The sequence below is a fragment of the Panthera pardus genome, unplaced genomic scaffold, assembly GCF_024362965.1.
Source record: "Panthera pardus isolate Hobbes unplaced genomic scaffold, ASM2436296v1 HiC_scaffold_27, whole genome shotgun sequence".
NCBI lineage: Eukaryota > Metazoa > Chordata > Mammalia > Carnivora > Felidae > Panthera > Panthera pardus.
In genome coordinates this window covers 115,062,925-115,073,405 of record NW_026526843.1, presented here as the reverse complement: position 1 = coordinate 115,073,405, position 10,481 = coordinate 115,062,925, and the positions used below count along the sequence as shown (strand labels likewise).

The window sequence follows — 10,481 nt, the reverse complement described above, 5'->3', positions numbered from 1 at the left end:
ATCTTTACCGCATCAGACCCTCTGATCTCTCCGTGTGTGTGTGTGTGTGTGTGTGTGTGTGTGTGTGTGTGTAATACGTAAGGTGTTGATTGCCTTAGCTTGTTTTACTGTGTGATTCTTTTTAAGGTTTGCCAGTAAGAAATGATGTTTTAATAATTCCGGCAATCATGTTATCCTACTGTTACTTATTTTAGAGAAAACTTATGTTTAACCGTGTGAGTGTTGATCAGTTTGTGGGTATCCACGTAATGATCACAAAGTTGTGCATCACAGTAGTAACTGTGGTATTGCTGCTGGCAAACATTCAAGAGATGATGGTGTTTCTAACAGTGGTGTAGACTGGGGAATACTGCAAGAATCCAGGTAGAGTTGATAGGTCCTGTGTTGACGAAACTGAGCAAGGTTATTTGGAGGGTCCCGAGAGGAGAAGTATGTTCATAGTCACCTTTGTCATAATGTGTTTTTCAGGTTCCGGTCAAGAAATCATGGTATGCCTCATAATGACCATGAACAGAACTTTGCTCGCAGCCAGGTAAAAGATAGGAGCCTAAAACACCCTACACACAATCCAGTCTTCAAATATTTAGGTTAGCGTGGATGGTCCTAACGTTTGGGATAGCACGTTTTTCTGTGTGGATTTGGTTGAAAAATGATACTGTCCCAACCAATGTTAGTAGTAGGCATTAGCCCTTAGAACTATAGAGCTTAACATTCAGTGGGTGTTTAAACTTAGCAGTGATGGAGGCATATACAGGTATCTAGGTAAGTTATTCTACTAACAATCTCATTAAGTTCTTTGCTAGTATAAAATTGAGGTGATGTGACAATAAATCCTCAGGGATTTCTTATCTTCAGATATATAGGTAATTAACGCTTCCTCAACCTTTATATTAGTCTTCTTGGCATATACACAGTTCAGAAATTAACTTGTCCCTAACAGCACTGGCGAGCCTGAGATTTTACTGTCTCCTTGTTCGGAGATAATACGTGTTTTTACACTCATACCAATGGACCTACAGTCAGTCATCCAGCTAATTTGTCATATATTCCATACCCATGATGCTGACCATAGGATTTTCACAGGCATCCACTCAAAAGATGAAGGTAAATCTAACTAGAATTTAACCTGTTGAGTTCTGCGTATTATCCAGTAATGTTGAAGGGGGTCCCAAAATAATACACTGGCCAAGAGAATTTGCAGTTGTCCAAGTAGAATAAAATGTACCTGGAACAAGTTTTCTATGCTGTGTTTTCAGGTTCAGGTTAAGACATCATGGGGAGTATATCTATCGTGGTAAATGAGGCACATAGCAGGTATGGAGGTAAGTGATGATGTGGGCCTGAATCACAGCACAGATCATCTGATTCTATATGCAGGTAAGGTATTATGGCCCTAACGCTTCTTGTTACTATGATTTTGTTACAGGTGTTCAGGTAAGAGATAGTCCTTACCAAATCTAGTGACCTTGACTTTATACGTTTTACATTTTAGAGATAAACGTTTAACCCTGTGAGTTTTGAGAGCTGATTATATCCATAACTGTTAATTTCCCACCCCAGTAGTAACCACAGTGTATTTGCAGGAAGTCCGCTTCAGACATGATGGCCTTCTTCTGATGAAGGTGTTGACCTGAGTTGATGCAAACGTCAAGGTAGAGTTGATGTGCTCCGTAATAATGGAAGTGCAAAGGATTGTCAGCAGGTGTCCTGGTAGAACAAGTCATGTCCTTGAACATCTCTGTCCTATGTGTCTCTTCAGTTTCTTATCAAGAAAGTATAGTCAGGGCGCCTGGGTGGCTCAGTTGGTTAGGCGACCGATGTCAGTTCAGGTCATAATCTCACAGTTCGTGAGTTCGAGCCCCGCGTCGGACTCTGTGCTGACAGTTCAGAGCCTGGAGCCTGCTTCGGACTCTGTGTCTCCCTCTCTCTCTGTCAAAAATAAATAAAAGATTAAAAAAAAATTTTTTAAGTAAAAAAAAAATGTTTTTTAAAAACATTAATTTGACCCTAATAATACGAGTAAAAATTAGATTTTTCATATTCTTATTTAGGGATGACATATAATCCAAGTAATTTACTCTATTACCATCATCATTTTTATCGACCTTGGAAATTTTTTCAGGTGTCCGTTCAAGAGAAGTAGATGTCTCTTCACAGGGTTTATCCTTGGAGTTCTGCAAGTAAGTATTCAGGTAATATGGATGGGTCTCAAAATGATACAAGTGACCAAGGGAATTTGCAAGTGTGGAGGCAGAATAATTCATGTGCTCAAAACATTTTCCACAATGTGTTTTTTTTCAGGTTAACGTCAAGACCTCACGGTGATTTTGTCAATGATAATAAATGTGCGACATTGCTGGAATGGAGGTAAGTGATCCTGTGGGTCTAAACCACAGCGCATACCATCCAGCTTTCATACATTGAGGTAAATGGTGAGTGTCCTTACACTTCCTGTTACCATGAATTTTTTGAAGGTGTGCGGGTAAGAAATGATAGAGTCCTTACCAATTCCAAAGACCCTGTTTCTCTGCTTTCTGTATTTCAGGAAATGTTCATTTTTAACCCTCTGAGTGTTGAGGGACTGCACGTATATAGGTATTTATCATGATATTGCCCGTGAAAGTCCTACCCATAGGCTATTTGCAGGTGTCCAATCATAGATTGATGGTCTTATCCGATACTGGTATTAACCTTGGATTACTGTAAGTATCCGGTAGAGTTGATGTGTCTCATGATGATGAAGTGAACACTGTTATTTGCAGGTTTCCTGGTAGGAAAAAGCTATGTCCTTCAACACACGCTCGTAATGTCTTTCCAGCTTCCAGTCACGAATTGATGAATCTCACATGGCTCATCAGTGGGGATGTTCCTAGTGTGCAGGTAAGTAAGTGATGACGTGGGCCTAGACCAGGCCATCCGATCTCCATCTAGCTGGGTAAGTGATGAAGGTTTCCCTAACAATTGTTACCATTTTTCTTTGCAAGTATTCAGGTAGGAAATAGTCCTTACCGATTCTGAAAACCATGAGTTTTTTCTTATGTTTTAGAGAAAATTTTATTTTATTCTTGTGAGTGATGAGGGGTTGCCATATTCAGGTAACGATCGTGATGTTTCTAACCCTAGCAGTAACCATGGAAATTTTGCATGTGTTTCATAATGAAATGTTGTTATATCTGATCATGATCTTGACCTTGGTTGGAATACTGCGAATATTTAAGTGGAATTGATGTTCTACTAATGAAGGAAGCGTCTAAGGTAATTAATTTGAGGTTTCTTGCTGCAAGTTCTGTCTTTTTTACACATCCATAATGTGTTTTTCAGATTCCTGCCAAAAGATCAAGATGAAATTAATGGTTAATGGGGGACATTTCTGGTATCCAGATAGGTTATGACGTATACCTTCACCACATCAGACCATCTGATAGTCACATATCTAGGTAAGTGATATTGATGGGCTAAACTTGTTCTACTAGGTGATTTATTTCAGGTATTCAGGTACAAAATGATAGTGTTTTATCATTTCTAGCAGTCCTCTCAAAAGAGATGATGGTGTTTCTGACCACGGCATAGACCTTGGAGTACTGCAAGAATCCAGGTAGAGTTAAATGTTGGGTCATGCGTAATGAAAAAGGCCATTTGCAGTATCCTAGTAGAAAAGGTGTATCTATAGACAGCTTTTTTACAACGTGTTTTTCAGGTTCTGGCAGTCATGAAATAATGATGAACCTAAAAATCGTCATTAACAGAACCTTACCAGTAACCAAGTAAGTGATAAAGTGGGTCTTACATCACTACAGACCATGTGATCTTCAGATATCTGAGTGAGTATGGTTTCCCTAACAGAGTGTCACTTTGTGTTTTTTGCAAGTGCCCTGTTAAGTCCTTTCCTAGTATACGGGTATGAGATTATGTGGCGTTAACTCAATAGAGAGCTGCTTGTTTTTCATATATGCGAATGATGTTTTCAATACCATGTTAACTATGTTTTTGGAACGTATGCAGTTCAGAAATTAATTTGACCCAAATAGTACTAGTAAGCATGAGATTTTAGCATCTTCTTATTCAGAGATGATGTGTTTTTATACACCCATAGTGGTAGATAGGCAGAAATCCGGGTAATTTATCATACTGTCCATCACCGCATTATTGACTGTGGGATTTTTGCAGGAATCCCTTCAAGAGAGGAAGGTGTCTCTTACTAGGGCTTAACCTCAGATATCTGCCGTTATCCAGGTAACGTTGATGAATTTCAGTGATACGGTTGACCAAAGAATTTGCAGGTGTCCCTGTAGAATAAGATGTGTACCAAACACATTTTCCACAATTTTTTTTCAGGTTCACGTGAAGACCTCCCTATGAGCCAGTTAGTGGTAGTTAATGATGTGTGCATAGCGGGTATTGAGGTAAGTGATAATGTGGGCCTAACTCACAGTACAGATCATACAACCTTCATACATGTAAATAAGTGACGATGGTGTCCCTAACAGTTGTGTTACCGTATATTTTTCCAGGTACCCTGTTCAGGTCTTTGATAGTACAAAGGTATGAGATGATATAATAGTAACTCATCGATGTTCTTATTTTCAACTATCTATGTAATTGTTTTTAAGACTCCTCCTTCCCTTGTTTTTGGCAAGTAGAAGTTAAATTAATTTGACCCTGACCGTGGGGGACGGGAAGGGAGAAAACCTAGTTACACAGAGGGAGAGAGGCAAACTATAAGAGACTCTTAAATACAGAGAATGAACTGAGGGTTGATGGGGGGGGGGAGGGGAAAATGGGTGATGGGCATTGAGGAGGACGCTTGCTGGGATGAGCACTGGGTGTTGTATGTAAGCGATGAATCACGGGAATCTACCCCCAAAACCAAGAGCACACTGTATACACTCTATGTCAGCCAACTTGACAATAAATTACATTTTTTTAATTAATTTTTGACCCTAATAATACTAGCAAGCAGTTTTTATTTTCTTATCTGGAGATAACGTGTATTTCTCACTCATAGTGGTATGTCAGATATCTAAGTCACGTATCATATTTTTCTAACTGCATTATTAACCGTGGAATGTTTGCAGGTATCCCTTCAAGAGAGGAAAGTGTGTCTGACTAGGGTTTAACTTCAGAGTTCTGGAAGTGTCCAGGTAATGTTTATGGGTCTCCAAAGGATACAAGTGACCAGGGAATTTGCAGGTGCATGGGTAGAATGAGACATGTCCCAAACGTAAACCACAATATGTTTTTCAGAACATGCCAAGAGATCACAATGAGCCTATCTATAGCAGTTAATGGGGGGGACATCACTGGTATTAAGGTAAGTGCTGCTCTGGCCCTAACCCATGACACAGACCATCTGACCTTCGTGTATTTAGGTAAGTGATGACATGTGTTGCCACTTTTTATTACCATGATTTTGTTGCAGGTATTCAGGTAAGAAGGAAGAATCTTGCCAATTCTAGAGACTGTAAATTAAGAGATAATCGTGTCTCTAATGGTGAGATCAGCCTACCTAAGGTTACTGGTAGACTTAATGAGTCCCGCAGTGATACAAGGGACAAGGTTCTTACCAGGGTCCAGGTAATAAAAGTGTTGTCATATCGCATCTGTTCAAGTGTGTTTTTCAGGTCACTGTTAAGATACGATGGTAAGCTTCATAAAGATGATGAAAGGGATTTTGTTTGTATCCGGGTAAGTGATGATGATAGCCTTTTCCATGTAATAGACCATCTAATATTCAATATCTATGTAAGTACGGATGGTGCTCCTAACTTTGTGTTGCTGGGTTTTTTTTGTGGTTTTTTTGCAAGTATTTGGCTAAGAAATGATATTGTTAGTCAATGTAGTAAGCATTAGCCCTTTCTTTAAAATTTTTTAAATTTATTTGTTTTGAGAGACAGCGCGAGCATGAGCGCAGGAAGGACGGAAAGCGGGAGAGAGAAAGAATCCCAAGCAGGATCTGCAGTGTCAGCACGGAGCCCGATGCAGGACTCGAACTCACGAAGCATGAGATCATGACCTGAGCCGAAATCAAGAGCAGGACGTTTAACTGAGCCCCCCAGGTGCCCCAGCCCTTATTATTTTAAAGCTTAGATACAACATTTGTAAAACCTCAGTAGTGACAGAGATAACACAAGTGTCCAGGTAAGTTACTGACCATCTCCTGTTTATTGACCATGGATTCTTACACTAGTCTTGTAGAGACAGTATTGTGTCTCTAACTGGAGGCTGACCTTGAACTCTGCAAGTTTCTAGGTAGATTTGATAGGCCTCATAAATTCGATGGGATTTTGCAGGTGTTCAGGTAATACATGTATTCCTAACACAGTTTTTGCCATGAATTTTTGTAGAACCCATTCAAGAGATAATGGAAGGCCTTACATCCTCTCTTGATCAGATACCAGAAAAATCCCAAATTACCTACTGTGGTCACGAAGAGCACTGGGTGATGCATGGAATTGTTGAATCACTGTATTGTATGCCTGAAATGAATATTATACTGCATGTTAACTTCACTGGAATTAAAATTTAAAAAATACATATATAAGGGGATTCAAACACAACCCCAGTGAAAAAATGACCTATTCAAGTCATGGAACAAGATTCTCCATTTTCTTTTTTTTTTTTTTTTTTTTTTTTTTTTTTTTTTATTTATTTTTGGGACAGAGAGAGACAGAGCATGAACGGGGGAGGGGCAGAGAGAGAGGGAGACACAGAATCGGAAACAGGCCCCAGGCTCCGAGCCATCAGCCCAGAGCCTGACGCGGGGCTCGAACTCACGGACCGCGAGATCGTGACCTGGCTGAAGTCGGACGCTTAACCGACTGCGCCACCCAGGCGCCCCAAGATTCTCCATTTTCAATAGCTGCCTATGAAAAAAATCTTGCTCCAATTCCTAAAATGAGAAAAAGCAAAAAATAAAATCGAATGAATGAATGAATTAGTAAATAAATCAATACATATTGTTGTCAGTTGAACCATCATCTCTTGATTTGTATTTTTACAGACACCCGCTCAAGACGAGATCATGTCTCTATTCCAGGGTCTTGTCCCTGGAGCTTTGCAGGTATCTGGATAAATTTTATGGTTACCTTTAAGTCTGTAGGGCTCAGTAGGTTTTTAGGTGTCCAGGTTATAGAATTATCCTTAAACAATTGTGGAGAACCTCAAGTGGTATTGAAGGCGAAGTTTTGCTTGCGTTCAAGTACAAGTTAATGGTGTTTATACCACAGTTAGAGCTCATGAGATTTTGCAGATATCCAGGCAGACAATGTTGTTGGTGTTCTTAAGCCAACATAGTGACCGTGTTTATTTTTAAGTATTCTTAAGTTGCAAGCAGTGATCAGGGACATTTTGCAGATATCCTGTCACACTGTGAAGGTGTCTCTAACTAAGGTGTTTTTCTTGGAAATTTGTAGGTGTCCAGGTAATGTGTCCCTAATCCAGATAACGATCATGGGATTTTGCAGTTATCCAAGCAAGAGACGACATGCCCCTGCCATGATCTTGATTCCCCTGCACGTGTCTAGGTATCCAGGTAAGAGATGGTATTTGTCTGATTATATTAGTGGCCCGGGGGCTTTTACTGGTCCGCAGGCAGATGATGCTTACGTCTGTCTCTAGAGTGCTGACCTTTGAATTTTACATGTATCCAGGTAAGAGTTGATCTGTCCCTTACCATGCTAGTGGCGTTAGGATATTTTCGTTGTTCAGATAAGCAGTGGTATGGCCTTAACCGTGTTAGTTACCACGAGATTTTGCAGGTATCCAGGTAAGATACCATGTATCTACAACATATTATTTCTCTTCAGACTTTTAAGGTATTCTGGGAAGAGATGATGATTCCTAACCACACTAATGACGGCAGAAATTTGCACATATCCACTCAAGAGACGATGGCATCTCCGTCAACATTGGTGGCTGTGGAGATGGAAGAAATGGAATGCTTTTTTTTTTTTTTTTTTTTTTTTTTGGAACTATATAATTTGTTAAAAGAATTTTGACATTCAATGACTAGTAAATGTTATTCAAAATTGTATTTTGTTCTATCCATTTCTTGATTCACTTTCTCCATAATGACATTTGCACCAGGCATCTTAGGCTCACGTTTATGAAATATTTTAATATCTTGGGGCCATCGATACAGACACACTTCATCTGAAATGTGGTTATTCCTAACCACACTAGGAAAACTAGGCTGTTGACCCAATTCTTCATTAAAAGGGTTGGGGGGCAGGGGCGGGGGCGCCTGGGTGGCTCAGTCGGTTGAGCATCCGACTTCAGCTCAGGTCATGATCTCGTTGTCCGTGAGTTCGAGCCCCACGTCGGGCTCTGTACTGACAGCTCAGAGCCTGGAGCCTGTTTTACCTTCTGTGTCTCCCTTTCTCTCTGCCCCTCCCCCATTCATGCGCGCTGCGCGCGCGCGCGCACTCTCTCTCTCTCTCTCTCCCTCCCTCCCTCTCAAAAATAAATAAACATTAAAAAAAAGAACTTAGAAAAAAAAAGGGTTTGGGGGAACCAAGGAAGAAGAATATTGGTATACATATTTTGGAGAAAAAAACATTTGTATCCCCCTCCTGATATGAATAGGCATTAGATGGTATGTTAGAAAAAAATATGTGAATCGTGATAGAGATTAATGGGGAACTTGAATATCTCTTACCTAATTTGCAGTTATTAAAATACTTAGTTTATATCATTACCATATAGAAAATGAGAGCTGAGTAAGAATTTGATGATCATTGGGGTGCCTGGGTGGCTCAGTCGGTTAAGGGTCCGACTCTTGTTTTCAGCTCAGGTCATGATCTCATGGTTCATGAGTTCAAGCCCCACATCGGGCTCTGCACTGATGGCCCAGAGCCTGCTTGGGATATTCTCTCTCTCTCTCTCTCTCTCTCTCTGCCCTTCCCTGCTTGCATGCTCTCTCTCTCTCAAAATAAATATATAAACTTTAAAAAACAAAAGAATTTGCGGAGTACGGGGAGGTTAATCAAGGTCACACAGCTGTCTAGTGGTGAAGTGCACTTTCCACTACCCTGCTTTCCTGGTTTGAAAACCTGAGACCGATTAAAAAGCAATAAAGCAAGTGTCCAGGCGCTTGTTAGAATCAATATAGCTCAGGAAATATACGTCCAATTGGCCAGACTCTTCATCGTGTACTTTGCTTTTTTGTTCATGTAGTCAGTATAAAATTCTCCTTGTCCCTGGGTCTCCGTCCTAAGCCCCCAGCTACAGATGTCTCCAGTGAAGGGAAGCAACCTAGTCTGAATTGCAATTCATCCGAGTGGGATCCCTGTGAACTTCCATTCTCCTCTGATAGAACCGTTCTGCGATCCATTTACAACCGTTGTTCATCTAAGTATGGAACCACCACTCTCCATTTCAACACCATGGAACATACATCAGAGCAAGACCTGGTAGGTCTAATTCCATAGGAAAAGAGAAGTAAAGGGTTAAATCTGCAACATTGGATGATGATAATGTTGGAGAAAGAAAATTAATGAAGATAAACAAACGTGACAAGATGTCTTCACCCCCATCCCTGCACACAGTAGGCACTCAGTATTTTTCTAAGTAAATGAGTGCTTCTTGACAGGTTGGATGATTAAGGATCAGTTCATTCAACCACCGTTCATTCTTCTTGTGTGTGAAGTCACGAAAGCTAAAACTCCATTTCCCAGACTTCTTGCAACATGGATGTGTGATTCAGGGTCCATCATCCAGTGTAACAGTATGTTTAACTTTTACTGGAATTAAGTCCCAGGTAGAAGGGCAAAGGAGTGGACAAACATTTTGCTGGCACAGAATGTGGCAGGGGTACCTTGGTTCTGGCCAGACGCATATGAGTTTGTCTAATTCATAAAGCAGGTAAACCAATGCCGGAGACGTAGCTCAGGGTCCAATATGCTACCTGAAGAGACATTCGTTTTCCCACTTTTTTTCCTTCTAGTTTTTGAAAATTCAGGCCATATTGCCATAGAGATACAAGACGTGGAAAAAGCCAACTATTATACCACCAGTGAAACACATGAAGAGCCAAAGAAAAACTAATCATCCATATGAATACATAGTATATAGTTACTATAAGGTCGATATAATTTTGTGTTCTGATTTCTTTTAAAATCGCAAATATATATGCGCATATTTTAATATCTAGCAAATTGCAAAAATGACCAGGGAAAATTAAACATGCAAACCTGTGCCCCTAGAGGTCCTTCATTCAACACTTAAGTACCTACCAGTAGTCGGTACGGTTCCACGCTCTGGGGATCACGGGTGAAGAAGCTAGACAACATCCATGCCCTAAGGAAGATGACATTTTCTAGTATGTTCCCATTCCAGTGACCCATACATCGGGTGGCCCCGTTATTTCAGCATTTCCATGATCCCAGCATAATTATTCATCGCTCTCGCTGTCAAGGGTATCTCATTCTGGGCACTACGTGAAATGGACACCGTGGATATGACAATACGCAGGACCTACTTTA

At 40.4% G+C, this 10,481-nt stretch overlaps 2 long non-coding RNA genes across 2 annotated transcripts; both read left to right on the top strand.

Moving 5' to 3' along the window:
* The first annotated feature begins 3,099 nt into the window (after positions 1-3,099).
* Positions 3,100-6,569, top strand: LOC109248298 (uncharacterized). The gene is made up of 3 exons (XR_008418177.1): positions 3,100-3,437; positions 5,076-5,141; positions 5,245-6,569. It is a non-coding gene; the product is annotated as an uncharacterized LOC109248298 (long non-coding RNA).
* Positions 6,570-6,843: 274 nt separating this feature from the next.
* On the top strand, positions 6,844-7,915 carry LOC109248297 (uncharacterized). Its single transcript, XR_002071996.2, has 3 exons — positions 6,844-7,060; positions 7,413-7,531; positions 7,806-7,915. It is a non-coding gene; the product is annotated as an uncharacterized LOC109248297 (long non-coding RNA).
* The last annotated feature ends 2,566 nt before the right edge of the window (positions 7,916-10,481 follow it).